A 27865-nucleotide genomic window follows, 5' to 3' on the forward strand; every position below is an offset into this window, starting at 1 on the left:
GGAAGCTGGGTGTAAGCGCAGGTGCAGTTATTCATGGCAGCCCTGGCCAGGGTACCCATGGCAGGCGGTATCCAGCTGAGGAAGTAATTAGAGCACCGCCAGGAGCAGGAAAGGGGGGCGGGAGGCTTGGAGGCTTGGGCTCCCTTTCCAGAGAGATAGAAATAGCTGGGCTCCTGGCGGAGGCGGAGAGCAGTACACACAGGAATGGAGGTGCGAGCAGCCAGCGCTTGGGGCACGGGGTGGGGGCTGTCTTCTTGGTCTTGTCCCGTCATTCCTGTTTGGAGGGGGAAGGGGAAGGGGCATGTGGTCTGTGGCCTGGAGGGGGCCTGTCCGAGGCCCTTCCTCTCCTTCCTGGGGCCTCCCCATCTGTCCCCCAAGCCTGGCCTTCCAGGGCTCATGGGGGGCATCACAACAGCCCCATAGTCCTGGCCTCAGCTTCCTGCCTCTAGCTTTCCATGAGAAGCAGGCTATGAAGGGGTGGGGTGGGGTTCCAGAGCTCAGGATCATTCTAGCATTTCTAGGGGATAGTCCCTGGTGGTGCTGGGCAGCTCCATGCCTGACTCATCTGAAAACACTTTATAAATAACCTGGCAGAGGGACGTGGGCTCTCCACCCCCGTACCCGCCACACTCTGTGAGCAGGTGGCAGCACCAAGGTCCTCAGGGCTTTTGAGATGTCCAGGGCAGGGTTCTGGTCAGAAGCCAGGCCCAGGGGGATGCCGGGAGGGAGTGTGTCCACCTCTGGTGAATGGTGCTGCGGGGGTTCTGGGCGCCACGGAGTCCTCCTCTCAGCTGTGATGCTGTCAGCGCCACAACCTTCGATGGGAGCATCGGGGATTTCTGGCTGGGCAAACTGAGCCACTGTGGACTAGAGTTGCTGGGAAACCTGGGATGAGTCACTTCCCTTCTCTGGGAACCCTCATTGGTAAAATGAAAAGGTTGAACTAGGTGAGTACTAAGGTATATTTTTTATTCTCCTTGGTGGGTACAGGTTAGTGTTCCTAAATTAGATACCACAAATATTTACTGAGCCCTCATGTCCCTGCACTGTGCTAGGCAGCTCTATGCAATTATTTAACAAAGTTTTTTTTTTTAGAGATGGTCTTGCTCTGTTGCCAAGGCTGGAGTGCAGTGGTGCGATCTTGGCTCACTGCAGCCTCAACCTCCCAGGCTCAAGCAATCCTTCCATCTCAGCCCCCTGAGTAGCTGGGACTACAGGCACACACCACTACATCTGTCTAATTTTAAAAGTTTTTGTAGAGATGTGGTCTCCGTGTGTTGCCTAGGCTAGTCTCAAACTCCTGGCCTCAAGAAATTCTCCCTCCTCAGCCTCCCAAAGTGCTGGGATTATAGGTGAGAGCCACTGCACCTGGCCTTTTTTCTTTTCTTTTTTTTTTCTTGAGACAGAGTCTTGCTCTGTTGCCCAGGCTGGAGTGCAGTGGCACGATCTTGGCTCACTGCAACCTCTGCCTCCTGGGTTCAAGTGATTCTCCTGCCTCAGCCTCCCAAGTAGCTGGCATTACAGTCGCACACCACCACATCTGGCTAATTTTTGTATTTTTTTTTTTGTTTTTTTTTAGTAAAAATAGAGCTTTGCCATGTTGGCCATGCTGGTCTCGAATTCCTGACCTCAAGTAATGTGCCCACCTCGGCCTCCCAATGTGCTGGGATTACAGACGTGAGCCACCATGCCTGGCCTCAAATATTTTTTAATAAGGCTCATCTGCTGCTAGTTAGCGTATTGGGTAGGGGCCCATGCCGGTCAGGCCACATTGGGGTCTCAGGCCAGGGCAACAGCTGTATACGTGTCAGTCGTCTGAAGGATTAGCAAGGGAGTGTGGCCACGGCTCAGGCAAAGGGAGAAAACACCTGACACCGAGAGGGAAGGGCACGGTGGGCTCTGATGCTTGTCTGAATTTCCCTCAGCAGCCCCATTCACCAGATGGGCCCTGGGACTCGCTCAAGGTCCCATAGCTGGAAGTGATGGGGGTCCTGGGAGGACCCAGGTGTTCTGATTTCAAGCCCGATTTCTTGGGAGGAATGCTCATTGTTTCTGTATTCTGTATTTGGAAATATCTCAAGTAGACACGATGGCACCAGGAGCCAGAGGCCACTGCGCAGAGAAGGCAGGGTCCTGCATGTTCCTGATCAGGCCTGCTCTGGTCTCAGGCTGGGGAGGACACTGTGTCCTGGTGCTCGGCGGTGTCTGGCGCAGATGGGCGTGTGTGGGTGGGGCAGGAGGAGGAGCAGTTACCCACAAATGGAGCCTGTGTGCTGGACAAGGAGAGTCTCTCCCTTGTCAGGCCTAAGGGGACACCAGGAGCCTCCAGGGCAGGAACAGTATCTGGGAGGCCAGGGGTTGGGGACAGGACTGCAATAGGGTCTGATTTTGTTGCTGAGGAAGAAGAGACATTTGACTGGTCAGCCACAGAAGGCAGACGAGGATTCTGGACACAGATTTCAGCGTGGCACAGCCTGTGTACTCACTGCTGGGGCACTGCCACCTGTGAGGTGATGAGCTCCTGGTCCCCCGATGAGTGGCCTTCTGTGAGGGTGTGGAGGAGGGGACTCCATGAGGGAAGGGCTGGATTAGGCTGGTGGTCCCCAACATGGCAGCACATCAGAATCCCTGGAGGAGTTTGCTTATGGTACAGATCTCTGAGTCGCCCCCTGAGCCCCCACTGGATAGGACTCCCCAGGGGTGAGCTGTACAACCTCCATGTCAGGCCTCCAGAGGCTGGGGCTCCATTTATCCCAGCCTCCCTTACCCACCCCTGAGATACGCTGTTGAGGTTTCAAGCACAGTGCAGCTGCAGATGTAGTAGCAGTCCATAGACAGAGAACAAACAGCAACCTCAGGAGACTGCAGATTCAGAGCTTAGTCAGTGGATTTGGTGGCTGCACACAACCTGGACAATGGCTTCCCTGCAGGCCACTCAAAAGACTGAAGTCATGTGTCATGACTTTGGGGATTAAGATGCTGAAAGGGTTTTGATATCTTTCAAGGGAAACAGAGCTACAGGGCCTTCAACAAGCTGCTCTGCTCCTGCGGTCAGTCCAGTTCAACAGTAGTCTCTGGCTGGGTGCGGTGGCTCATGCCTGTAATCCCAACACTTTGGGAGGCCAAGGCTGGAGGATTGCTTGTGGCCAGGAGTTCAAGACCAGCCTGGCCAACATGGCAAAACCCCTTCTCTACTAAAAATACAAAAATTAGCAGGGCGTGGTGGCGCACACTTGTAATCTCAGCTACATGGGTGGCTGAGGAATGAGAATTGCTTGAACCCAAGAGGCAGAGACTGCAGTGAGCCTAGATTGTGCCACTGCATTCCAGCCTGCATGACAGAGCCAGAGTCCATCTGGAGAAAAAAGAAACAAAATACAAAAAACAAACGTGGCCCCTGATGAGGGGGAGCCTGGTGCAGTAGGAAGAGTGCGGCCAGGGGCAAGTCCAAAGCCTCCTCCTGTCTCGCTATGTGACTTTGAGCTAGTGTCTTACCCCCTCTGGGCCTCTCATTTGTAAAGTGAGGGAGTTGGACCTTCACATCCTCCCTGACCTGGCATGTTACAATACCTTGAGTGACCAGGATCTGGGGTGTTTGCCTAGTGGCTGGCATCAAATGTTGTTCTGACCTGCTCCTTGCTGTGGCATCTCCCCTCCTTAGTTACTTGTTTCCCACTGTCTGCTGGAAGTGTGGCTGTCCTGGCTAATCAGGCAGGAAGGCCTGGTAGCAATGGAGGCAGGGCAGTTGCTGGGCGGGAAGGAGTGAGCACGTGGACCTGCCAGGCAGTGGGGCCGGCCAGGGGCAGGGTTCCAGGGACCAGGGCAGGGGAAACTGCCAGGAAACTATAGGCCCTGCCTCAGAGAGAGGACTGGGGCCAGAAGTGGGGGATTCTGGCTTAGTACACCAGCCCTTGAGGTGCATGAGGCCTCCCGAGAGCACGGTGGACAAGTGTAATGTACAGGATACTCCTGGGGTTAGGGACGGGACAGGAAAGGAGACATTAATGCCACATCTTGAGGGCACATTCAGGGCCAGGCATTGCATTTGTACAATTTCCAGATTTCACAAAACTCATGGGAGTGGATATCACTTGCCTCATTTATAGACAAAGATAGGAAGGCCCATGTTAAGTGATTTGCTCATGGCCACACAGCCAGCGAGAGGCAGAACGGGACGTGAACTCAGGTCTGGCTGATTCTAAAATGCACAGGGCTCCCTCTGCATCGTGCACCTCCTCCTCTGTTACAAGCATCATTCTTCTAAAGCGCAATGGCACCCATCAGCCCAAGGCTCTGCGTGTATCTGTCCAAGGTCAGGGGTATGTGCACAGAAATGGACATACATGAAGGAAGTATGATTCAGAATTAAATTGCAACAAAGAAATTTAAAATCACCTAGGCCAACAGAGTATCAGCAGGATTTGAGCCTGAGACCTGTCAGGTTGCAAAACTGATTGCTGGGGAAACTGAGGTTGATGAGCTCCAGCCCCTGGCCATGCGCTCACATGGTATGTGGGAGGCCAGCTGCAATGCCTCATATTTCTGGGGAGGTGGCCATGAGCTGCTGTGCTGGAGGCAATCAGGGAGGAGTCCCCCAAAGGGGCAAAGTTTGAGTTGTCTCTCAAAAGATGGGTTGAAATTCACATGGCAGTTAGGTATGGGAGAAAAGAGTTCTAGGCAGCTGGAACAGCATATGAAAAAAAACAGAGGCCTGGAATGATGCGTCGAGTTGGGGAAACTGGGAGTAGCTCCCTGGGGTGGGAGGCTGGGTGCAGGTGAGAAGGGAGGTGTGGGAGATGAGGCTGGGCAGAGGAGCCAGAGCAGTGGGCTGGATTATGGAGAGGGTGTATCTGTGTGACCTTCTGACTTTGGCCAAGCCTCAGTTTCCTCAGCTATAAAATGGGAGAAATAAGGCCCTCTGTCTGTACAGGTTGTTGTGAGATGTAAACTAGATAGTAACAGTGAAGTGGGTGGCAGTGAGCCTGGTGCAGGGGCAGTAAATGGCTGTTCCTGCTGTAGTTGGTGATGGTGATGGTGATGGTGATGGTGACGGTGATAATAATAACTGGGCTTCCCAGTTTTCTTTCATCTGTTCTCAACACAGTAGCAAGAGTAGTTCTGTTAAGACATATGGCAGATAATATCCTTCCTTTGCTTACAAGCCTCCAGGGACTCCCCTTTCATGCAAGGGAAAAGCCACAATCCTTGTGACAGTCTTCAGGCCCTGCCTGACTTGATTTACCCCTTAGCATACTCCCTGTGTTCCCATGCTGCTCCCTTCCTGTCACTCTGCTCTAGCTGCTGGCCTCTTTGCCGTGCCTGGAACTTGCTAGAGTACTCCTGCCTCAGGGCCTTTGCACTTGCTGCTCCTGCACCTGGAATGCTCCTCCCCAGGTGTCCACATGGCTTGCCCTGTCTAGCCTCCTTCAGGTCTTCAATTGCATGTCACTTTTTTTTTTTTTCAGACAAGGTCCTGTTCTGTCACCCAGGCTGGAGTGCAATGGTGCAATAATGGCTCACTGCAGCCTCAACCTCCTGGGCTCAAGCGATCCTCCCGTGTTGGCTTCTTGAATAGCTGGGACCACAGGTATGTGCCACCATGCCCAGCTAGTCTTTTAAAATTTTTTGTAGACATAGAGTCTCACCATGTTGCCTAGGCTGGTTTCAAACTCCTGGGCTCAAGCAATCCTCCTGCCTTGTCCCCCCAAAATGTTGGGATTACTGGCGTGAACTACCAATGCCCGGCCACGTCACCTCTTTAGTGAGGTCTCTGGTTGTGCTGCCTAAAATTGCAAACTGCCCCCTGGCCTTTGCCAGCACCTCGCCCCCCTCCCCATCTTTCCTCCCTCCTCCCCATCTTTCCTCTTCCACTTACAGGAAAGTGTTGTATTTCTTCTGAGTGTTGATCGCCTTCTAGTTTATTAGGTATTTGTGTTGTATTGCTTGTCACTCCCATTAGAACATAATGAGAGCAGGGCCTTTTGCCTGTCTTTTGCCCCATGGTAGCTCCAGCGTCTAGCTCAGAATTGGTGCTCAGCAATATGTTATTATTTTTTATATGATCTCTGGAGGATAGATTGGGCCAGCACCCCCTGCTGGTGTGGCTGGGCCATGACCAGGGTCCTTTAAGCTTGCTGTGCTTCTTTGGAAAGGCGTTTCCTGCACCCCTCCTGTCTCTTCCACAGGAGCCCAGGAGCTGCAGGATTCCTGCTGACAGCCTTTCCCACCCGCAGGCATCCTACTGATTTCAAAATGCAGCCCCTCTGCTGGCACTGGGCTCCCTCCCTGCCAGAAGCTCAGTGAGCATCGCGGGAGGATGGCTGGCAGCCTGTGTGCCATCTTATTCCGGAGGAATTTCCCCAGTTCCCAAAGCAGTCCAGTGCCTGGGGGCCCTGGAGCCTGGGTGGCCTGATTTAGATCCTGGGAGCAGGGCCCCCCTTCAGTCTTCCCTAGCCAGCTGAAACTCCTTCTGCCAGAGAGGCCTTCTCTCTAAAGGCTCTCTGGCCTTGTGCATTTCTGCCCCAGGGAGCTGTTCTTTCTAGATCACTGGGCTGCACCCAAGTGTTGGAGTAAGGTACCGCAGTCACTCAGTCACTGCTGCACCAAGCTCCTCTTTATTTAGGCACACCTCCTGGAGCACCTGCAGGTGTCTCTCAGACCCCCTCCCCTCCCAATAGTCCCAGCCTCATCCCCTGTCAAACCTTGTTGGCCCATGTCCCGTTTGCTTATTGCCTGGCCTGTTGGAGTGACTGACAGTCCGATACCTTCTCCATTTATTGTGTCCCTCTGGGACCTTCAGGAGACAACAGTGCTTTCATTCAGAGGAGTGGCAGATGGAATTGCAGGCTGGCAGTGGTGGGATTTTGGAATAGGCTGGCCTCCAGTCTCTGGATTCCCACTAGAGGAGTGGAGACTCCCTGGAAAGAGGACAAGATCAGGTGTCAGATAGACCGGAGTTGGAATCCTGACTTTCCTACTTGGATGTGTCCTCTTGGGCAAGTTCCTTCCCCATCTGTAGAATGGGTGTAGCAGAGGTACCACTCCTCCCAGGATGGCTGGGGGGACTAAGTGAAATGATGGATATAAGGCCCTTGGCTTGGGGCCTGCCACAGAGTAAGGGTCAACAAATGGGAGTGGTTTCCTGCTGCACCAGGATGTGGGTCAGGTCTTCTTGCCGAGTGCTGAGCCATCAATGGTACCCAGCTATCCCAGGGCTATCTGAAGCAATGCAGGAGCCAGCTGGTCCCCTGGAACCTGCCCTAGGCATGGGCAAAGGCTCCTCCTTCTGGGATCCAGCATCTCTCTGGCTGTGGCTCTCCATGCAGAACCTGTTTCTCCCACCGTGCTCTTTCTGTCTGGGCAGTCAGGGCTGATGAAGCTGGCCACCCTGGAGCCATAGGGAAGTCTCTGCCTGTTGTGTTTGGTAGATCCTCTGACACTCGGTGACTTCAATTTCACAGACCTCTCGAGGATCCTGATTTCCTGCTCTGTTTGTAAAATGACTCAAATGACGGACAGAAACCCAGACACACATTAACAGCCGGAATGCAGGAGAATTTGCAAATCTCAGGGTGTCAGGCCTGGGAGAGCCCTGAGGGTCATGAGGCCCACCTGCCTCTGTCAATGATGGAGAGCCCGAGGTCCAGAGAGGGCCTGTTACCTGTCACAGGTCACACAGCTTGTAAAGGACTGAGCTAGGGTTCGAACCTGGATTTCCAGACTCCCCATCCAGTGCTCTCTCCACTGCACCCCACCAGCTTGAACAGTGTGCTGGGGACCCCACAGGGAGCCCCACTTTCATTTCCTGCCTCCATGTCTTGACCCACATCCCCATACCAGATCAGGTAGAAAGTCACAGGGAGCAACTCACAGCGTGGGGATTGGTGAGGATCAGGATGGTCTCTAATTCCAAATGGGCCGGTTACAAGAACTTGCTGACTGCCTCCTCTCCACGCCTCTGTCCATACTTTTTCTGTAGTCTGGACTGCTCTCCTCCCAACTCTGCTGGTCAAAATAGCCTTCTCACACCTCCCAGGTCCTATACCTCCCAGCTCCCATACCTCCCAGATCCCACCCCTCCCTGGTCCCACCCCTCCCAGGTCCCACACCTCCCGGATCCCACACCTCCCATGTCCCACCCCTCCCAGGTCCCACACCTCCCGGATCCCCCACCTCCCAGGTCCCACACCTCCCAGATCCCACACCTCCCAGGTCCCTCTCCTCCTGGATCCCACACCTCCCATGTCCCACCCCTCCCAGGTCCCACACCTCCTGGATCCCACCCCTCCCGGGTCCCACCCCTCCCAGGTCCCACACCTCCCGAGAAGCTTTGTGCAGAAAAGGAAGGACTGTGTACTGTTCCTTTGTGCCCCATATAGCACTTTGTTTATGCTGCTTTTATCACATGGTTTCTTATGTTTTCATTGTCGGCTGAAGGAAATGCCCCTTTCCTGCTTTCATTCTAAGACATTTGAGAGCCAAGTCAGTTTCAGAGGCTGCAAGACAGGGAGCCAGGAATCACCTGTGTCCCGACCAGAGCACTCAGGGGGAGGAGCTTCTCTGCTGCTGAGGCTTGGCTGGCCTGGCTTCCTCCCACCTGGCCAGACTCTCATCTTCCCTCAGTTTGTGGGAAGTGAGTCCATTCATCTCTGAAACACTCTTAACAGACACTTATAAACTAGACACCGGGTCCTTCTATAAACCTGTTCTGGCACAGATGCTTACAAAAAAACACTCATCTCTCCAGTAGGGTCCTGAGGCCATATGGCCTTGTGCCCACAGTGCCAGTAAAAGGCTGGAGTTTGGTTGGTTTCCCCTGCCTAGAAAATAAAGGAAAGGAAGATGTGGCACCTGCCTAACCAGCCTCTCCTGCTGAGGGTTTCCAGTTCTCAGAAATCTCACATTGTTATGAGCTATGATGTCTGAGCTGGGGCCTGCTATCACCTGCACCTCCCAGGCAGCTCCTGCAGGAAGTTGGACCTCAGAGCCAATCAAAGCCTTGGGATTCCAGGGATCTGCCTGTATCCTCCTTCTAGCATGGACCAGAGATCCTAGCAAAATCCAATGAGTGGCTCCATGCAGATTTTGTAGCTGACGCTTAATGCCTTCTTCCTGTATACCCGGCAGTGTGACACGAGCTTATATGTTATCACATTTAATCATCCCGATAGCCTTATAGCACAGGTAGTATTGTCACCATTTCATAGATGCAGAAATTGAGGCCCTGGGATGTTGAGCTGTGTGTCCAAGGTCACACATAGCTAGAAGGCTGCCAGCTGGGACTGGAATCCAGCTCTTGCTGACCAGAAAGGCTGTGCGAATGACCATTGCCCCACCCTGCCATCAGATCACCTCTGCCCCCTAACACCTGATCCCAGCTTTCTAGAATAAGGCCAGTGTACTTGTAGAGTCTCCAGGCTTGGCTTAACATGGGCTTAAATGCCATCAGGGTGGAACTCCACTCCTTCCATTAAGAAACTGCTGTCCAACCTCAGAGCTTTCGCTGGGAGAAAATGGTTCCTGCCACTAGGCCTAAAATTCCCAGGGATTCATCTCATGCCATTTTGCATAATTATACCCTCTCATGTTATCCCCAATACTTCCCCTCCCTCAAAGGCCTTCACACCCCTTGGAGCCTTGCATGCAATTATCCTATTTTGCTTAACTTGGCAAAGCCCAGAGTGTGGGTCTTTTCATCTGTTATAATTATTCCATTTCCCTTGTTCCTGCATTCTTTCAGATATTTCATCTCTGAACACCCTCCAATTGCAGGGTACCCTCTGGAACAGTGGTTGCCAGGAGCCCAGTGCTGCAGTTAGGAAAGATCTCATTAGGAGCAGATGGAGGGAGGGAACATCCCCACTGGGCAGGGGTTGCCCAAGCTGCCAGTAACAATGCCATCTGGAGGGTCTTACCTCCTCCCTTCCTGGGCTTCCAGGGCTGCCCAGATGCTAGTCTGAAGGCAGAAGGAGCTTACCAATTGCTCTCCTGGGCACGGAGGGTGTGGGTAGACCCCTCTCTGAGCAGGGACATGGGTCTGAGTCTGTCTACATGTCTCTCATCTCAGCCTTCTTTCACTACTCTAGTTCAGCTGTTCATTTATTTAACAAACATTTGTCAAAGACCTGCCATATGCCAGACCTAGAGCTGGGCAGTGGGGATGCCATGGTAAATAGAGGCATGCATTCCCTGCCCTCAGGGGACATATGTTCCAGTGCATGGGAAAGACAGTAAGCAAGCAAAGCAGCTGATGCATATGGACAGTTGAGGCACAAGGAGGGCAAATGGCAGAGTCCAGGGAAGGAGAGTAACAAGGGGTCTCGCTGAAGTGGGGTGGTCAAGAGGGTCCTCTGAGCAGGTGGCATTGAAGCTGAGACCTGAAGATGGGAGAGACCCTGCTAGGGAAAGATGTGGGAGGTCGGTTTCTGGAAGAGGTGACAGGATACGCAAAGCCTTGGGCAGGAGAGGTTTGGCTGAGTGGAAGGATGGATGGGAGGGCAGTGGGCACGAGCTGAGGCTGGAGGGCTGGCAGCCCAGACTGGGAAGAGGTTACATGTGATTGCAAGTACCCGCCTCTCCCACTCACTTGCTGTGTGGCATAAGCAAGTCACTAAACTTAGGTCTTCTCTTTGGTAAAATGGAGAAGGAAGGTCAGGCACGGTGGCTCATGCCTATAATCTCAGCAATTTGGGAGGCTGGGGCAGGAGGATCACTTGAGGCCAGGAGTTTAAGACTAGCCTGAGCAACATAGCAAGAACCTGTCTCTATGGAAAATAAAAAAAAAAATTAGCTGGGCGCAGTGATGTGAGCCTGTAGTCCAAGGTACTCAGCAGGCTGAAGTGGGAGGATCAGGGCTTGAGCCTGGGAGTTCCAGGGTGTAGTGAGCTATGATGCGCACTCCAGCCTGGGTGACAGTGTGAGACCCTACCTCTTAAAAATAAATGGAGATGGTAATTCCCCCTCCTAAACATGTCAGGAGGCTTCAATGGGAAGCCAGGCTGTTCCAGGCCCAGGGCAAGCCTGCATGCAGGGAGCAATTCTTTTCTTTTTTTCACCCCTAGTTCCTTAAGGAAAAACATCCTAATGTCTTGGCTGTCTCTCTCCATCCCACTCCTGTCCACCGTCCTTTCCCTCTCAAATGTGAGGTTCTCCCCATTCTAAGTGACACCCAGGCAGAACTGGCCAGACTTTAGCCATAACACGTCCAGTTGTCTCAACTCCATGTTGTCTGAGCTCTGCCGGTCCCAGATGGTGACACAAAAGGCAGGGCTTCTGCCCCCATGGTGGGCTCACAGGTGCACCTTCATCTCACTTGCATTCTCTCTCCTTTTTAATCTTCAAATTGTTTTAATTAGTTATTCAGTGGGTATGAAAGAATATTTCTGGCATCTTTGTAAAGTATAAAGAATGAGAACACAGCGAACACCTGTGTACCCACCGCTCAATTTAAGGAGAGTGTTTCTTTCCCATTTGGATTTCTGTGTCTGCGTCTCCCCAAGTTTGCCTAGAGCTAATCGCTTTCTTGAATTTTGTGTTTATCTTTTTATTTCTTTTCTTTATAGTTTTGCACTTATGTTTATATACCCAAGTAACATATTGTTTTAGTTTCTGCATGCTTTGGAACTTTATGTAAATATAAACGCAACCACACTGTATGTATCTTTCCTTTGCCTTTTTTGTTCAACCTGCTTTTTCTTTTTTTTTTTGGTAACTTTTTTGTTGTTGTAACTTTTTTGTTGTTGTTGTTGTTGAGATGGAGTTTCGCTCTTGTCCCCCAGGTTGGAGTGCAATGGCTCGATCTTGGCTCACTTGAATCTCCCTAGTTCAAGCAGTTCTCCTGCTTCAGCCTCCTGAGTAGCTGGGATTACACGCGCCTGCCACCATGCCCGGCTAATTTTTGTATTTTTAGTAGAGATGGGGTTTCACCAAGTTGGTCAGGCTTGTCTCAAAGTCCTGACCTCAAGTGATCTGCCCACCTCGGCCTCCCAAAGTGCTGGGATTACAGGCATGAGCCACTGCGCCCGGCCGGTTACTGTTACATAGTTATTCTATTATGGGAGTAGATAATGATTTAATTATTCATTTTCTGACCTAAGGCTGTTTGGGGTTGTTTTCAGGTTTTTTTCTTTCACAATGCTGCTGAGAACATTTCGGTTCTTAGCTGGACCCACAGATGCAATGGTGTCGATCTAGGAGTGGAATTGCTGGGTTATGGAGTAAGGCTAAATTGTTCTCCAAAGCGGCTGTACCTGCTGATACTCCCGTCGGCAGTATAGAAGTATTCCTGTTGATCCACAGCCTTCCCAGCCCATGCTTGGTGTCTTTTTAAGTTTTGTTGATTTAGAGGGTGGTATCTCATTGTGGTCCCCCTCAGTGTTCCAGTGCATTCTTCAAAGCAGCCACTTTTTGTCCTTGCCAAGGTTAAGGTTACTCTCTCCTCTTCAGAGTCTGTTTCCAGGCCCACCCTCTACCCTTCTTGATTATGGCAGAAAAGGATGCAGCCTTCCTTCTCTCTCAAGCCTGGGCTCTTTTCTCTCTAATGTAGAAGCCTACTTCTCCCCTTCATCCCCATCATCTCCAGTGTCCCCATATTTATGATTTCCAGATTTCATAAATGAGTAGTGTGGTAGGTAGTGTTGGTCACATATCCAATCTCTGGCTATGTTCAACCTCTTCTTCCTTGCCTTCCTCTTCCTACAGAGTCTGAAAATGCTGGATAGCTTCCTGGCTGCCCTTGCAACTAGACGTGGCCATGGGACCCAGTTCTGGTCAATACGATACAGAAGCATGTTTACTGGGAGGCTTCTGAGAAAGATTTATCTCCCTGAAAAAAGGAAGTAGGTTCTCCCTCCTTCTGCCTGCCATGGATGTTTATATATGAGAACATGATGTTTGGAGCTGCAGCAGCCACCTTGCAACTCTGGGCAGTAAGTCTGAGGACAAGAAGCCAATGTGCTCAGGATGTGGAGAAAGGATGAGAAAGGCCTGGATTCTTAGGGACACTGGGGGCCAGTGAGTTCATTCTGGAACTTCCACCCTATAGACTGCTTGTTATGTTAGTCAGATGTCTTTATTGCTCAAATGATGTTCATAGGATAATCTATTTGCAGCTCCAAAATCCTGACTTTGGCCTTTGTAGCGATTTCTCTGTCTTGCTTTTTCTGTCATCCTGTTCACTGACTCTTTTTGTACTCCAAATCGCACTCTCTAAAGACTCAGTAATGTAATTCCTGCCAATCCAGTTCCTCCTGAACTTTCTATAATACCTGACACTGTTCATCCACCTTCTGGAGGGCTTTTCCCTCCTGGGCTTCTGTGATGCTCCAGGGTCCAGGATCTCCAGCTGCCATCGTCTTTTTCTCCTTACACTGACTTCTTCTCTCCATGAGCTACTTTTGCTGAACACCTGCTACAGACCAGGAGCTGAACATGGTTCTTTCCAGAGGTCATTTTACTCCCTACAAAACTCCTGTGACTTCGGTATTATAATTTCCACTTCACAGATGTGGAGCCTAAGCTCAGAGATGGTAATTAACTCATCTACAGTGATGGAGTTAGTAAGTGACACAGCTGGGATTTGAACTGAGGTATCTTCAACTTCAATTACACCATCTTGCCCAAGGCTAGACAGCCAGTCTCTTCCTTTTTAACCCTCTCCTGAGGTCAAATGACACATTCTTATTGTATTAGGCCATTCTTGCATTGCTATAATAAAATACCTGAGACACGGCCTGGCACAGTGGCTTGTGCCTGTAATCTCAGTACTTTGGAAGGCCGAGGAGGGCAGATTGCCTGAGTCCAGTAGTTCAAGACCAGCCTGGGCAACATGGTGAAACCCTGTCTCTACAAAAAATACAAAAATTAGGCAGGTGTGGTGGCTTGTGTCTGTGGTCCCAGCTATTCAGGAGACTGAGGTGGGAGAATCATTTGTTCCTGGGAGGTTGAGGCTGCAATGAACCATGATAGCACCACTGCACTCTAGCCTGGGTGACAGAATGAGAACCTGTCTTAAAAAAATACCCGAGACTGGGTAATTTATAAAGAAAAGAGGTTTAATTGGCTCACAGTTCCTCAGGCTCTATAGGAAGCATGGTGCTTGCATCTGCTCGGCTTCTGGTGAAGCCTCAGGGAGCTTTCAATCATGGTGGAAGGCAAAAGGGGAACAGGAATGTCACATAGGTGCCATACACTTTTAGACAGACAGATCTTGCAAGAACTCACTCACTATTGTGAGGACAGCACCAAGAGGATGATGCCAAACCATTCATGGAAATCCACCCCCATGGTCGAGTCACCTCCCACCAGGCTGCACCTCCAATACTGGAGATTACAATTCAACATGAGATTTGGATGGGGACAAATATACAAACAATATCACTCATTGCATCAATTCTATAGAGCCCTCCCAAGTTTTTCCCACAGTCTTTTTTTTTTTTTTGAGATGGAGTCTCGCTCCGTGGCCCAGGCTGGAGTGCAGTGGCACGATCTTGGCTCACTGCAAGCTCTGCCTCCCGGGTTCACGCCATTCTCCTGCCTCAGCCTCCCGAGGAGCTGGGACTACAGGCCCCTGCCACCACACCTGGCTAATTTTTTCTATTTTTTAGTAGAGATGGGGTTTCACCCTGTTATCCAGGATGGTCTCGATCTCCTGACCTCGTGATCCACTCACCTTGGCCTCCCAAAGTGCTGGGATTACAGGCATGAGCCACCGCGCCTGGCCCCCACAGTCTTACATGATCCCTTCAGTCCTGAAAAACCACGAATGTTTCTCCTCTCCCCTTACATCTGCCATGTGTAATTCTCACCTGGTCTGCCTTTGTGGTTTCTGACCACAGCATCTTCCAGCCATGGAGATGGATGGGTTGTCCTTCATTCTTTGTCCACCCCTCCCTTCTCCATCTCATATACTCAGTCAGAAGCAGCAGCCCTGGGTGACCCCGCTGAAAATGTTTCTCGCATCCGTACCTTTGTCCTCACTCCTAGGCCATGCCCCATGCCCCACCACCTGGTCCTTCCCCTTCTTATCCACCCCCGAGACTGCTTCCAGATGGATGGTTCCAATACATTGCTTCCTGATGCCCTCACATGCTCCCATTGCATATATGGTCCAGTCCTGGCTTTCATGGCCCTTCATGATTTGGCTCCGGCATTGGTTCTTGACAGAGTAGTTCAAAACCACCAGCATGGGCTGCTGTTTCCAGACATACCTTCCACTTTCTTAACTTCCAGCTGCCCACTCTCCACCCCCACACTGTCTGGCATCTTCCTTCCCTAAGCATAAAACACCTCATCTTTCAATATCCACCTCTAGTCCTATGGGTGAGGGGAAGACTTCTGTTACTAGACTGCTGGGATCTCTCCCTGCTCAGCTTTCCTATAACTCTTGCTGTCTCTATAGGTCCCTGAGGCACCTGTTAGATGCTCACTGTGTCATGGTGTCTAAGCCAGATTTCCCAGACAAGACCATAAAGTTCTTTATGATTGGAACCATGCCTCTCCCTATCTCAACCTTGGGGAACTGAATGGAGATGTTCCATTTCCTGTAAGTCAACTCACCTGCCTGTATAAATATTAACTGAGCATCTACTATGTTCCAGGTTCTATTCTAGGCCCTGGGAATGCAGTTGAGGAGACAAAGTTCCTGCCTTCAGGAGTTTATGGTGTAATAGGGAAGACAAACAAATAAATTGTAGAAAGTATGACTTATTATGGGGAAAGTATAGGGTGCTCGTAATAGGGGTGCACATCACCAAGGCCAAAGTGACAGGAAAGCCTTCATCCCAAGGAAGGAAATTGTAAATCGAGACTAGAAGAGATTTAGTCAGATGAAGAGGCAGGTGAAGAGCAAGGAACGTTCCAGGTAGAGCACATGTGAAAGCTTGGAAGTGAGAGAGCACAGCACATTTGAGAGAGTGGAAAATCAGTCTACTCTGGCTGTGGCTGGCATGGAGTGTGTGTGGAAGAGAAGTGGTGAGAAGGGCTGGGGGTGGTGGTGTGTGGGGGCCAGATGGGCTGGACCCAGGAGAGAGAGGAGTCCTGGGTGTTGTGGTCTTGGTGAGGAGGGATGGCACTTTTTTTTTTTTTTTTTTGAGGTGGAGTCTGGCTTTTTCGCCCAGGCTGGAGTGCGGTGGCACGATCTCGGCTCACTGCAACCTCCCCCTCCTGGGTTCAAGCGATTCTCCTGCCTCAGCCTCCTGAGTAGCTGGGACTACACGTGCACACCACCACACCCGGCTACTTTTTGTATTTTTGATAGACATGGGGTTTCACCATGTTGGCCAGGCTAGTCTGGACCCCTAGCCTCAAGTGATCCATCTGCCTCGGCCTCCCAAAGTGCTGGGATTATAGGCGTGAGCCACCGTGCCTGACCCTAGCACTTTTTGGCCAGGATAGCTTTAGGTCCAGGGGAGTATCAGGAGCCCAGCAGGAGGAATAGATGACGTGGAGGCAGGGAATGGTGAAATGGCTGCTAGAACTCAGAAGACTATGGAAATGTTCCAATTGCCGGAACTTGCCCTGTGACCTGGGTAATGGTCAGGAATTCCAAAACCTCTAAGGAGTTTACCAGGCAAAACATGGTAAGATAGAAACCATGAGCGAGGTGTCTAGAAAGTCCTGTGTTTGGGAGTGGGATGGTTCAAGAAAGGCTTCCTGGCCCTGACGGACTTCAAGATGCGTCTGCAACGTGGGACTGATAGTGCTGGGCATCGGTGTGGTGAGAATGGTGTTCTCTCCTTCCCGCCAGTGCCCAGAACAGTACCTGGAACATAGGAGATGCTCAATCTTAGCCTGTGGCTAAGGGCTTCTGGCTCTGGGGCTTCTGGTGGCCCAGTTACCCCTGGGACCTCTGGTTCTCTTTTCCACAGCAGCAACTGACCTTGGAAGAGTGAGGTTGGCAAAGGCCATTTCCTCATCATTCATGTCCTTCCCAGTCTCTACCAAGCTAAGTAAATAGCTACTTTCTTTCCAAGGTAATTGGACCAATTTGTGCAAACATGGAAAGCCAATAAGTGGGTCTGAACTGAAGTCTTTATCTATTATGGCACCACCCCTATTGTCTAGAAATTTGTATCATCTACAAAATAAAATTTTCATTTATACACCCTCCCATAGAACAAATCAGATATAAAATGATTGATTCTAACAGTATCTCAAAGAAGCTCCCTTTCCAGAGAACTCTGCTTTAATCAATTCAACCAATATTTATTGAACCAGACATTATTCTAGGCATTTGGGATACATCAGTGAACATAGCAAAGATCCTTACCCAAGCTTGCAATTTAGCAGGCAAGACAAACAGAAGACATAATAAGTAAATTATACAGTTTGCTAGAAAAGGTAATGAGTGCTACAGAAAAGGATTAGAAGGGGGACTAAACAGAGAGTTCTCTTTTCCACAAGCCAACCTACCTGAGTGGGAAGGAGGATGGGAAGGACGGGAGGGAAGGAAGAGATAGGACACAACTTCTGTGTTTTACTGCCCGCATAAGCCTTTGTCCCTGGTTGGAATTTTAAACAAATTGCGTGTATTACTTTGATAAAAATTAAGTTTAAATAGTGACATAACTATATTGGGAGGGTAGGGCAGCGGTGTGACCCAAGTTCTCTTCTGTCACTGAAGAAAACAGGACAGTTTCTAAAGTGAATAAATCATAGAAGTACAGATATATAGGTCAGGCGCGGTGGCTCACACCTGTAATCACAGCGCTTTGGGAGGCCGAGGCAGGCGGATCACTTTAGGTCAGGAGTTCGAGACCAGCCTGGCCAACATGGTGAAACTCTGTCTCTAATAAAAATACACAAATTAGCCAGGCTTGGTGGCACACACCTGTAATCCCAGCTACTAGGGAGGCTGAGGCAGGGGAATCACTTGAACCCAGGAGGCGGAGGTTGCAGTGAGCCAAGATCACACCACCACACTCCAGCCTAGGTGACAGAGTGAGACTCTGTCTCAAAAACAAACAAACAAACAAACAAACAAACAGAAACCACGAAAAGAGTGAAAAGTCATTTCTTCTAGAGGAAAGAAGACAGAGTGGGAAGGCTCAGGACAGAGCTAGTGGGGGACTCTTGCCTTTTTAAAATAAGTCTTGTTGTATGTTTGGGTTTTTAAAATCATAGGCATGTGTTACTTTAATGATTAGAAGAAAATCTGCTGAGCCCTTGAGGGGCTCCATGGTGATGGGAGGTGCCTTTGGGACTTCTGCAGGGAGTGGAGGGTGGTAGAGCAAGCAAGTTCTGCCTCATTTCATCCAAATCCACTTTCTTTTATTTGTTTTATGTATCTGACTTTCATGCGAGACTTTGAACAAAGGGTTCTGCAACTAAAATTGGTTTGAACTCTGTGATCCCTTTTGGCTCTCGTAATTAATGATGCTTTATAAGCACCTGTTACCCTTTGTGCTCATGTCTATTTACTTCCTGAAATAATTTCCTTAATTTAGCCAGAAGCCTTGCAATCTGCCCCCAGTTGGCTATGGTTTGAAATGATTGGTGAGTTTGCTGCCAGTTTGCTTGGTGTAAAAGTGAGACCTTGCAGTCAGTCATTCCTGATTGCTACTTCAGAGGGCCTCTGGAGCCACTGTTAGAACAAAGGTCCAGTGGGCATTCTGTCTGGCCTCCAGCACAGTGGCTATTGTAACAACAGGTAAACATTTTGGCCAATAATTCCCCAATGTCATCTCAGTATCTGCAGTCTCTCCTGTGCAGCTGTGAATCTGCTTATAGAATCTACTTATAGAACCTTGCCTCCCACTCCACTTCCTGGAGATGGGGGAGAGAGAGAGAGAGACAGAGACAGAGAGAGAGAGAGAGAGACAGAGAGAGAGAGAGACTGTGAATGAAGTTAGGAAAGGGAGAGAGGGAGGCAACTCCCCTTTAGCTTAGTCACCTCCTAGTGACTCCACTTCCAAACATGTGTCATAGTCGGCCTGCCCTTGTTCTATTTTTAGGGCAGGTCCACTCCATTCATGTTTCTGGGGCCTCTGCAGTTGTTGCTGTGTCTACCTGGCAGCTGCTTTCTTGAATTTGAGGTTCCAGAGGTTCTGTGTTTCCAGGCACCTTTCATGCACCCTTGCCTTTGCACACTGTTTTTCATCTGGTGTCTGGGGATCTGACACTAATCCCTGAAGGCCAATCTCAAATGCCATGTAGTTAATAAAACCTTTCTGGGCCCCCAACTCTGGAGAATCTGTCTCCACCTTAGCACTTATCACAGACCCTGGCCATCACTTGATTACATTTTGGTGTCCTTGGGGGGTTGGAAACATCCCATGGTCATTTCTCTGAGGCATACAGTGGGTGCCTAATAACTACTTGCCGAGTGAAATGAAGCATGTTTGCCAATATCTCTTCTATGCTTTAGGAAATCCCACTGGGCCTGGAAGAAATGTCAGTGTGGGAAGATCTCTCTCAAGGTATCACCGTAAATCTTTTCCTGTTTTCCTCTTGAAAGACAAGATTTGGAAGAGTCAGGTAACATCTAGAGAAAGCCTCTAATATTTGGATGAATTCTATCTGGGGAGGGAGAATTATTGCCACCATTTTACAGATCAGCAATCAGAGGCTCAGAGAGATTGAGACTTGCTAATGATTACGTAGTAAATAGCAGAGCCAGAGGTTGAAACCTATGTCATCTGACTCCAGGGACGCCGTTTCCTACCACACACTTCCTAGTAGTCTCCGCAATGTGCTATGAGATGACATTGTTTAAGACTTTCCAGACCACAATTTCCCCCTCAAGCATTCATGCAACTGTTTTCCATCCAGACCCAAGTGCTGAGAATTTCCTTGTCTCCCCTGCTTTTTCTTCATCTCCCTGAGGTTTGCTAGCTCTTTCCCTGGCTTCTCTGCCGTCTGCAAGAGTTCGTTTTTCTCTCATCTCTTTCCAGATATTATGATTTCCAAATCTTTCAGTTGGTTTCTTTTTCCGGCTGTGGTCCTTTATTGGGAGGCTTTCCAATGCAGCCGCAGATTGGAGGATGATAACGCTGAATGTTAGTGGATCTTCTTTGATGTTATTTTGTGGGTGAACTCATTAATTTATGATAAAAAACATCAAAGAGCTAGGCTCTTGCATAGGACTGGATTGTCCCAAGGCAGCTGGATAATAATGATTAGTCAGATTAAATCTCAAAGAGCTCTCTGTCTCAAATATAGGAGTTAAAGTCCAGATGACTGCATTTGGGAACATCCCATCCTTTAGCATCTCATCACAGCCTTGAGTCAGCACAACATGGAATGCTGCCCACTCTGAATGTGGGTCTCTCTCTGTGGCTTCCACTTTGAGGCCTCTAAGACTTGAGGTCTGTCGAGATTGTTACAACCCTGGAGGCAATGTAGGGGAAATGGGGTGAGGCTGTGAAAGCCTCTTTCCCATCAGAGGAGCTAGATATTAAAAGGGATCATTTGTCCTTGCATGAGTGATCTCAAAGCTCTCTATAGACTCTAGTCCTGTGACATCAATGGGGAGAACTCTCTCTGGGCTACACGGGGAAGTGCCAGCTCCATGCTTGGCACGGAGCAAACTTTCTATAGGTACTGGTTGAAAGATGGACCAAGCTTTCTAGAGGTAATGGTTGAATGATGTGTGAAAAGCCGTTGGCTAGTTGAAGGGGAGCAGGAGTGGAGCTCAGATTTTTCTTTATGTGACAAAACCTCCTAACCAGCTCCCATCTGTGGCCGTTTACTGTGTTTCTTTTGCCTCTGTGGGAAATTGGCTGTGCTCCTCTCCCAAGCCATCCCCTCTCTGTTCGCCCTGCGTCCCATTCTCTGCTGGCCTGTTAAGGGCTTGTTCCTGCAATTAACCCTCTCTTTTCTGAACCATCAGTGTTTCCCTCTCTACTAGATGATTCCTGTCAGCAGACAAACATGCCTTAATGTCTTCCCTCTTGAAAGGAACCTCCCTTGCTTCCATGTCTCCCTCAGAACCCCATGCTAGTCTTTGCTTCCCTTTGCAGCAGAAAGAATTGTCTACACTCTCAGTACCTCTCCTTTCTCTCCTCCATGCTAACTCTCAAACCCACTTTAATCAGGATCTTATCCCTGCACCACTAAAATGGCTCTTGTCGAGGTCGCTGGCGAACCTTCTTGCTGCCAAGTCCAGTGGTCATTCCTCAGTCCTCATCTTATTCCACCTGTGAGCAGCATTCAACATGGCAGGCAAGGCTCTCTTTCCAGCCTTCTTTGCTTGGCTCCAGGACACCATCCTCTCTTGAGTCTCCTCCTACTTCACTGGCCCCTCTTCTCAGTCTTTTGTCTTCCAGCCTGTCAGTGACCAAGTGTCCTGAATCAGTTCTTGGACAGTTTTTCTAGCTATGCCTACTCCCTCGATGATGTCTCTAGTCCCATGGTTTTAAATGCTATCCACATACTGAAGGGTCCTGAAGTTATATCTCCAGCTCCTCCTCCTCCCTTATAATTTACTTATAACATGCACATCAAACTTCAAACCTAAGTGAACAAAACACAACCAAAATGCTGTGTTCCCCATCCCTTCAGGCCTGCTCAGTCCCTAGTCTTCCCCTCTCAGTAGATGGCCACTCCTTTCTTCTGATGGCTCGGATCTCAAGACTTAGACTCATCTTTGACTATCTCTTATTTATTTATTTATTTTGAGACAGAGTCTTTCTCTGTCTAGGCTGGAGTGCAGTGGCACAATCTCGGCTCACTGCAACCTCCACCTCCTGGGTTCAAGTGATTCTCCTCCCTCAGTCTCCTGAGTAGCTGGGTCTACAGGTGTGTGCCACCATGCCTGGCTAATTTTTGTATTTTTAGTAGAGTCAGGGTTTTGCCATGTTGGGTCAGGCTGGTCTTGAACACCTGATCTCAAGTGATCCACCCGCCTTGGCCTCCTAAAGTGCTGAGATTACAGGCATGAGCCACCATGCCCGGCCTGCCTTCTTTATACCACACATCCAATCCATCAGAAAATCCTCTCAGCATTACTTTCAAATTATATCTAGAATCTGGCCACTTCTTCCCATCTCTACTGCTACTACCAAATTCTAAGCCACCACCACATCTTCTAAGCCTGGGCTGCTCTAACAATCTCCTAATTGGTTTCGCAGCTTCTAGCCTTGCCTCCCCTCTGACATCCAGTGGAATCTTTCAAAAACTGTAATTAGATGATGTCACACCCCTATGCTAAACCTTCTTAAGCTTGCCATCTTACTTTATGAGTAGAATCTGAAGTCTTTATCAGGGCCTACAAGACCCTGGAAGACCTGATTCCTGCTACCTCTCTGAGCTCAACTCCCAACTCTCTTCCCCTTGCTCACCTCAGGTCTAGCTACACTGGTCTTCCAGATATTCTTTGTTTTTATTATTATTATTTTTGGGGACAGATTCTCACACTGTCGCCCAGGATGGAGCGCAGTGGTGTAATCTCGGCTCACTGCAACCTCCGCCTACCAGGTTCAAGTGATTTTCCAGCCTCACCCTCCCGAGTAGCTGGGATTACAGGCAGCCACCACCACACCTGGCTAATTTTTGTATTTTTAGTAGAGATGGGCTTTTGCCATTTTGGCCAGTCTGTTCTTGAACTCCTGTCCTCAAGTGATCCACCTGCCTTGGATTCCCAAAGTGCTGGGATACAGGTGTAAGCCACTGCGCCCAGCCTCCTGCTATTCTTTGAACATACCAAGCCCAGTCCTGTGTCAGGGCCCTTGGATTCTGTCCTCTCTGCCTTGTCACTCTTCCTCAAGGTATCTATATGTCTAGTTCTCTCTCTTCCTTCAGGGCTCTACCCAAATTTCACCTTATCAAAAAAAGTATTCCCTGACTATTCTTTCTAAAATAAGCCCTCTCTATCACTATCTCCTTACCATATCTTCTTCCTAGCAGTGGTCACACTTTTTTTCCTAGCAGTGATCAAAACTTGACATATTTTACACATATTTGCTTATGTCATGGATTGTTACCCCCATTACTATATAAGTTCAATAAGGACAGAGGCTTTGCATTTTTAGTCATGACTGTATCCCACGTTCCTAGAAGAGTGCCTGATACAGAGTAGGTGTTCAACAAATGGATGTTGAATGAATGGATTTGTGGAATGGCCTTATCCAGATATCTAATCATCAGGTGAAGAGAATGGTTTCTAGAAGGTTGTCTAATTGATGTGATAAAAATCAAGTGGGAGGAACTGTGAAATGTACATGGAGATCATCAGATTATGTGTTCTTTTATTACCAGTGACCACTGCAGGATTCATAGATATTCTGTTTGGTCCTTTATGCCAAATCCTATGCCAAACTATAAGGTAGAATGAGACACCTGCCTTTAACTTCTTTAGCATGTCACTTACACTCTGGGACTCAGTGTTTTCATCTGCAAAATAGGCAGCTGGAGATGTGGTCATTGCTCTGCTATTCTATGGTCTACCAGATGCTAGAGGGAGGCAATACAGTTAGGAGGATCAACCACACAGGCTCTGGAGCTTGACTGCCCATGTCTGAATCCTGTCTCCATTCCCCACAAACCTTATGACCTTGGGCAACTTACTCAGTTCCCTCATTTATAAAGTGGGAATAATAAAAAAATCACAAGAACACAACTCAAAGAGTAATTGTGAGGATTACGTAAGATCATACATGTAAAATGTGTAGCATATGGGCTGGCACATGGTAAGTGCTCACTAAGTGTTAGCTATTAAAAATGAAAAGTTCTGGGGGAATTTTTGAGGGGTCATCGCTATTAATGCGTTTTAGGGATGACAAACTGTTCTAGAATATTAGATGATATGGGAATTTTAAAAGCATGATAATTGGCTGGGTGCGGTGGCTCATGCCTGTAATCCTGGCATTTTGGGAGGCCAAGGTGGGTGGATCACCTGAGCTCAGGAGTTTGAGACCAGCTGGCCAACATGGCGAAGCCCTGTCTCTACTAAAAATACAAAAATTAGCTGGGTATGGTGGTGCACGCCTGTAGTCCCAGCTACTTGGGAGGCTGAAAATCACTTGAACCCAGGAGGCAGAGGTTGTAGTCAGCTGAGATGGCGCCATTGCATTCCAGCCTAGGTGATAGAGCAAGACCCTATCTCAATAAAATAAAATAAAATAAAATAAAATACAATAAAATAAAGCATGAGAATGGTGTTGTGCCTAGTTGGGATAATGCTTTTCTTCTTGGGAGATGCATGGTGAATTGAAGTACTTACAGATAAAATCTCATTGAAATACTTACAGATAAAACCTCACGATGTCTGTCACCTTATTATTATTATTATTATTATTATTTTTGAGATGGAGTCTCGCTCTGTCACCCAGGCTGGAGTGCAGTGGTGCAATCTTGGCTCACTGCAAGCTCCGCCTCCTGGGTTCACACCATTCTCCTGCCTCAGTCTCCGAAGTAGCTGGGACTACAGGTGCCCACCACCATGCCTGGTTAATTTTTCTGTATTTTTTAGTGGAGACAGGGTTTCACCGTATTAGCCAGGATGGTCTCGATCTCCTGACCTCATGATCCGCCCACCTTGGCCTCCCATAGTGCTGGGATTACAGGCGTGAGCCACTGCGCCTGGCCACGATGTCTGTCACCTTCTAATAATCTAGGCAAATATATCTCTGTTTTCATATCTATCAATAAAGCAAATGTGGCAAAAAGCAATTGTTGGAGCTAGGTAGATGGCATAGTTTATTGTACTATTCTTTCAACATTTCGGTATGTTTAAAAATTTCAAAATAAAAGGTTGGAGAAAAAACAAAAGGTCCTAGAAACAGTTTAGTGAAATCCAACACTAATATTTTACAGAAAGAGAACCATAAGCTCAGAAAACAAGACAGTTTCTCGAGGTTATACAGCTGGAAAAGCCTGGGCCAGAACCCAGGTCTCCTGGCTGCCAGGTTCTCCCTGTGTATGGGCTTCAGACTCTCAGGCAGCAGTGAGCTTCAGACTCTCAGGCAGCAGTGAGCTGCAGAGGAGCACACTCCACCACCCCTCAAAGAGACCAAGGGGTATTATGGGTGTGTAAAAAGGCACTTGTGTTGGTGTTTCCTTTTTTTATGTTTATTTTATTTATTTATTTTTTTTTTGAGACAGAGTTTCGCTCTTGTCGCCTAGGCTGGAGTGCAATGGTGTGATCTCAGCTCACTGTAACCTTTGCCTCCCGGGTTCAAGCAATTCTCCTTCTTCAGCCTCCTGAGTACCTGGGACTACAGGCGGGTGCCACCATGCCTGGCTAATTTTTTTTTGTATTTTTGGTAGAGATGGGGTTTCACCATGTTGGCCAGGCTGGTCTTGAACTCCTGACCTCAGGTGATCCACCTGCCTCGGCCTCCCAAAGTGCTGGGATTACGGGCATGAGCCACTGCACCCGGTCTTATTTTTAATTTTTTAAGAGACAGGCTCTTGCTCTATTGCCCAGGCTGGAGTACAGTGGCACAATCATGGCTAGCTGCAGCCTTGAACTCTTGGATTCAAGTGATTCTCCTGCCTTAACCTTCTGAGTAGCTGGGACTACAGGCACACATGACAACGCCCGGCTAATGTTTTCATTTTTTGTGCAGACAGGGTCTTGCCCAGGCTGGTCTTGAACTCCTGGGCTCAAACAATCTTCCCACCTCAGCCTCCCAAAGTGTTGGGATTACAGGTGTGAGCCACTGCGCCTGGTCTCCTTTTTATTAAACAAATAGATCATATAGTTGGAATTTATGATGTCAAAAGTGCGAAGGTGGCACCAGAGCCAGACCTGCCATCCTTGGAGAGTGAGCACACCGGTTTGGCACCATCTGCTTGTGGTTTTTGAGTGGTGGTGGTAATGGTGGTGCGTGTATGTAAACTCGGGTTGCAGAGGAGAGAGAGAAGAGTAAAGGGTGGGGACCAGGTCCAGGAAGAGCAGCAAGGAGAGACTTGCTTCAATTCTGGAGCTCCCTGAAAGAAGGGACCCCAGGCTATGGCTGTGAACGAAATGTGGGCACGTATTTAAAGAAAGGAAATGATTTCTCTGCGGTCGGCAGGATCTTTGTCTAGCTAGTGGGGTTCCAGGAAGTGCAAAGGAGAGGGGAAAAGAGGGGCCGTCCGTGCAAGCCTGGCTGTGTGTATATGGGGGGAGCACACAGAGAGGAAAAGGGAGAGAAAGAAAAGAAATTATTCTAAAGAGGAAGCTGGGGGCGGGGTGGGGGAGGGGTAGAGCCGGGGCACTGGGGGTGGCTGGAAAGGTAGAGAGGCCTCACCTGGGGGCCTGCGAGCGGCTCGGGAGCGGTCAGCCTTCCCAGGCTGAAGCGTCTTGCCCCGGAAAAATTCCTGCCCCACTCTCCTTCAGGCTGGATGTCCCGGGGGCCACGGCAGCGAGCGCAGAGCTCCGGGGCTCTCACGAGGGGGAGGGCAGGAAGGGGAGGCGGGGCCTCGCGCGGGGCGGTAGCCGAGCCTGTGGCCCGGGCGGGGCTCCTCTCCGGCGGCGCCGGAGTCTGGGGGCCGCGGCTTCCCCCTCCCGGCCAGCGGCGGCTCCTGGCCCCTCCTCCCCCGGCCGCCCCCATCCCCGCCGCCGCCGCCGCCGCCGCCAAAGCTAAACCCGGCCGTTGCCTGCAGGAGCCGCGGCAGCGGGCGATCGGGCCGTGAGGAGCCTCGGGCGCGGCCTCGCCTCCCGGGCCCGGCGCCTGCCTCAGCACCGCGGACAGCGCCGCGCCCCTTGCCTGGACCCAGCCGCCCGCCCGCCCCCGGCCCACCTGCGCCCGGGCCCGCGGAGCCCGCATCAGCACTGCGGACAGCGCCCCGGGCCCCAGCTCGCCGCCACCGCCCACCTGCTCCCGGGGTCAGCACCGCGGACAGCCCCCCTCGCCCGGCCCCGCGACAGCCTCCGAGCGCCCCCGGATCATGGCCACCGAGGTAGGGGTGAGCGCCCCACCCGCAGGCAGTGCCCGATTGCCGAGGGACCAAATGCCCTAGGGGCGGACTGGGCAGGAGGGGGAGGCGGGAGTTGGGGGTGGGATGGGGTGATTCCCCGGGTCAGGTCTGGAGGGAGGAGATAGGGTCTTAGTGAGGGCTCATCTCCCCCTTGCGTGTCAATCTTCCTCTCGCTCCACCTGAGCCCCCAAGCTGTCCGCGACACTTGTTGTCATTAGTGCCAGGGTTGCTTCAGGGCCCCAGGCTGGGATTTCCCCTTCCCTGGACTTCACAAGTCCTGAAACCGCTTTCCTAGAGGGTTGGAGACGCGTGTGTGCGCGTGTGTGAGGGGAGGGAAGGCGGCTGTCCGCTGTTGCTATGCAGTCAGCTTCTGAACCCAAAAGCTTGGCTAAGGGATGACAGACTTACCTCTACATCCGCATTTCCTTTGCGGGAGGGAGGGGACAAAGATCCTCAGGCAGAGAACCCAAACGGTTGGTCTCCACTTTTGCATATCACCCTTCTTGCTTTTTTTTTTACCCCATTCGAGCTTTTTTTTTTTTTTTTTTTGTCCCAGGGTGTCCAAATTTCCCCTCCATCTGGTGGGAGGTTCTGCCTTCTTCAAGGTGCACTGATAGGTGTGTCACCTTCAAGCACTTGAAGGCTGAACCAAGGGGCCTGTTAGCTAAGGGCAGAATCTTGGTATAATGCTCGAGGTCAGGGATCCCCCCCTCTACCCCTAGGGATTGCCCTTCTCCCCCCTCATTTCAGGAGGGAGATTGGGCTCTTTATGTTCCCACTTTATACATGATAAAGGTGAGGTGTGGAAAACGAAAGGACTAATTTGCTACTCCACACAGCATGTCAGCAGCAGAGCTGAAAGTTTTTGCCTTTGAATTTTTGGAGCAAAACTCAGGACATCAGGGTCTCCCCAGTTCTGATGTTGACTTCCTTTGTGGTGTCTCCCCATTTCCAATCCAGCTGGCATACCCTGGGGGAGCGCAGAGGCCTGTGAATTATTCAATGCAGTGCTTCTGGGCATCCT

At 50.0% G+C, this 27865-nt stretch overlaps 1 long non-coding RNA gene across 1 annotated transcript; it reads right to left on the bottom strand.

Moving 5' to 3' along the window:
* Nucleotides 1–6684: 6684 nt before the first annotated feature.
* Nucleotides 6685–26350, bottom strand: LOC129006298 (uncharacterized). Its single transcript, XR_008491966.2, has 3 exons — nucleotides 26172–26350; nucleotides 7871–8001; nucleotides 6685–6917 (listed from the first exon to the last, which is right to left on the bottom strand). It is a non-coding gene; the product is annotated as an uncharacterized LOC129006298 (long non-coding RNA).
* Nucleotides 26351–27865: the final 1515 nt, after the last annotated feature.

This window comes from Pongo pygmaeus, chromosome 8, assembly GCF_028885625.2.
Source record: "Pongo pygmaeus isolate AG05252 chromosome 8, NHGRI_mPonPyg2-v2.0_pri, whole genome shotgun sequence".
NCBI lineage: Eukaryota > Metazoa > Chordata > Mammalia > Primates > Hominidae > Pongo > Pongo pygmaeus.